Source organism: Nicotiana tabacum, chromosome 11 (assembly GCF_000715075.1).
Source record: "Nicotiana tabacum cultivar K326 chromosome 11, ASM71507v2, whole genome shotgun sequence".
Classification (NCBI taxonomy): Eukaryota; Viridiplantae; Streptophyta; class Magnoliopsida; order Solanales; family Solanaceae; genus Nicotiana; species Nicotiana tabacum.
The window spans coordinates 54176676-54180230 of NC_134090.1; the positions used below are offsets into that span (position 1 = coordinate 54176676).

The 3555-nt window shown below is 39.0% G+C and overlaps 1 non-coding gene across 1 annotated transcript; it reads left to right on the plus strand.

Moving 5' to 3' along the window:
• The first annotated feature begins 3069 nt into the window (after positions 1-3069).
• Positions 3070-3141, plus strand: TRNAW-CCA (transfer RNA tryptophan (anticodon CCA)). The gene has a single exon. It is a non-coding gene; the product is annotated as a tRNA-Trp (tRNA).
• Positions 3142-3555: the final 414 nt, after the last annotated feature.

The following is a 3555-nucleotide window of genomic DNA, read 5'->3' on the forward strand; positions in this document are numbered from 1 at the left end:
CCCATGGTACTTGCACATTTGATTCAGATTCCTTTGAGCTGGATCAGTTTGCAGGGGTCAGGGCCGTCTAGTATCCTTGATTCGTCCAATGGTTGACACAATACCTGAAGCATCGATGCTGAAGTTGTATTCCGATAACCGTGGTGCTTCCTTAGGATCGACGTGTTTATCGAAGCCATTCTTACTCATGAGCCCTCGAGAATTTTGACCTCAATCATTTCGAACGGGATTACGTCCCAGTCCGTTGTTCCTTCGATCTGCGCTATATGGTTGGTATCGATCTCTGTTCGATCGGGGCTCTCTGCCGATAGCCCTTTGAATCCTACCTTCAAACCTGTTTGGGTAAACGGAACCGGATGAAGCTCCCAACTGATCATCCTCGACCCTGATTTTTGATTGGTATCGATTATGAACATCGGCCCAGGTCACTGCTGGATATCAATCAAATTTTACTTCAGTTGACGTGATGCTATCGAACTTCACTCGTTCAAAGCCTAAGTAAAGGCTTGGATAGCCCAATCATCGGTAACCGGGGGTAGGTCCATGCATCCCATCTGAAATCGAGATACGAACTCCGTTAGCATTTCATTGTCCTTCTATCTCACTTTGAAGAGGTCCGATCACGACCTTTATTGCTCTGGCGTGTGCCTTTACGAACGAATCAGCGAGCATGGCGAAAGAATCGATGGAATTGGGCGGCAAATTGTGGTACCATATCATTGCCCCCTTTGATAAAGTTTCTCCATTTTTTTTAACAAAACAGATTCAATCTCATCATCTTCTATGTCATTTCCCTTTATTCAGCATGTGTACGCAGTGATGTGTTATTAGGATCGGTGGTCCCGTTGTACTTGGGGTTGACTGGCATACGGAGCTTCTTAGAATTGGGCTTCGGAGCCGTACTTTGAGGAAAAGGCTTATACACGAACTTCTTTGAATCCAAACCCTTTAGGATCGAGGGTGCACCCGGTATTTGGTCAACTCGTGAATTGTACGTTTTTATCTTTTTATCATTAGCCTCGATTTTCTTTTCACCCGATTCTATCCGTTTAGTGAGCTCCTCGAGCATTTTCATGATGGCGGAATCAGTTCCCGATCCATTACCGTTCAAGTTTTCCTGCTGGGGTTCGACCCTATGAGCAACTTCCTGTAATGTATCGAGTTCGATTTTGCTTGGGGCTCGATTCTGATTTTGGAGATGCACTATCGCGACCTGCTAAATTTGTAGCATGTCGAATATCATTCGAAGGCTAATTCCGCCTCCTTCACCATTTTGTGTGTTCCAATCGGCTGCTCGGGCGTCTCTGCAGACGCTATTTCAGGGTCGGAGCTTAAATCTCCATGAATGGCGACATGAGAATTGACATCAACCGGATCCACGGCCTGTGGTGCGTCGGGATTGATTGGAGGTACTCTGTTTCCCGGGGCGACTACGTGCTCGTTTTTGCCATGAAGACCCAGGCCGGTGTCAGTGTGAGTGGGTACTGCTTGAGAGTTTGACATGTTGATTCCTGAAATCAACAATACTCACGAGAACAAGTGTAAAATCAGTGTGTGTTATAAAGGTTAATATTAAGCAATCACTATTATCCTTAGCCCCATAGTGGGCGCCAAATTGTTTACCCTAAAAATCAAGTAACAGTTAAACTTGTAATGTCATTTTAAGAATACGTGATTTCACTTAATACCAATTGATTAATTTAGAGATAAGTGATGGAATTGATAAGAATATAAAACAAACTGATGTTTGGACAGTGTCCTCGAGCTGATGAACCCTAGAGTAGTAAAGCAAGAACAGTTAAAGAATAATAAATTGATGAACAATAGAGAAATGTTACATTGCTTTGATCTGTATGAATGTAAGATGTTTACAAATGATGTGGACCCCTCTTTATATACTAGAGGAATCCTAATAGCGGTACAATTCTAATTACGGAAGTAAATCCCATAATTGATACAAATAACCGCCCTTGATTTGATCCGTTCCGAGATTTCCGCCGTGATCTCCGACCAGTTACGGATATTTTGTCTTTCCGTTATTGCGTTCCGCTCGAAGCTGATTATATCTGGTCTCGATCGTCGGGGACCTCGATCTCGATGGCGCCTCGATCTTCGAGTTCGGTACCTTGTCTTCGTGCTCAGGCTTGATCTATTACGAGGCTGACTGTCGATGTAGTTCTCTGATCTCGAAATAATGGTAAAATCGGGCTTATACAGGTTGTAAAACTCGGGCACAAATTAACACATGTTTAGGCGAAAATATAATCCCTGCTATTATCTTAAAGCTGATTAATGAATAGGAAGTGTAGCAATCCAAACCTTCTACGCTCAACAAAGAAAGATTATGACAATTGACAGCCGTAACAATAAAGTATAAAGTGAAAAAGCTACATTAATTAACACTACATGAACCTAAAAGCATATCATGTCTGTCAATCAAATCTCCAAAATAAAGTTACCCGTACGTTCTTTTGGTATAAATTACTGGCTAGTTAGGCCACAGTCAAGTAGCAGTATAAACCACACATATATATAAAGTGTAGACACCGGAACTCTTTTAAATTCACTTATTTACTCTAATAAGTAATTAATTAGTGGTTTGTTTTCCTTTTGTTTGTTTAAGCAGTAGTTGCGAATTTAATTTCTATTTATAAGATTTTGCAGATTTCCTCTCCATAATTTAAAGGAAAACAAAGTGAAACTAGCACCACCAAATTTTAATTAAGAAATTTGAGTGTTCATCCATTGCAAATTCTATTTTATTAATCTAATTATGTCCTCATTCTCCATTTAATATTTGTTATCCCGTCTCATATATGCTTCTATCCACACTATGACTCCATGAGTTCCAACTGTCCTTCTTAATATTGTAAAATACCTCGTTCCCTGCTCAAAATATTTGTACTTTTTTCTCCTCTTTTTTTTTTTTTTTTTTTTGTGAGACATTGTTTTAATTTATAATTTTCATTCCAGAAAAATTTTCACGTTATATATTCAATTCGTCGTCGCAAAAAAACAAAAGGGTGTCAAGAATACAAAATCAGATTTGTGCAAGAAATTGCACAGCAAGGATTCGTGGCGCAATGGTAGCGCGTCTGACTCCAGATCAGAAGGTTGCGTGTTCGATTCACGTCGGGTTCAATCTTCCCGAACTGTACGGGTCCCTCAATTTTTGTTTTTGGTTTTACTCTTTTATGTCTTCTTCATTTTCAGTTTTAAATAAAACTCTGTTATTTTCCATCCTCATAATCATGGACCCCATGCCCTCTTGTTAATAATTTAATCGGGTTTGCCTTTTTTAGAATAAAAATATGAATACAATATCGGTTTACCAAAATAACCTTATAATATTAAGCATAATAACTCATAAGAAAAGGACAATCAAAATTTTAGATATTAGCCTTATAATCCTATTAGTTTTAGGACATAATACTATACGTTAGGAATCCTACATGATTACCTTTAGGAATCCTATTAGTATAATTATTTTCGGGCTGTCTAATTCATATAAAATTGAACAAGTAAATATCTTTAGTCATGTAATCCTATTACTTT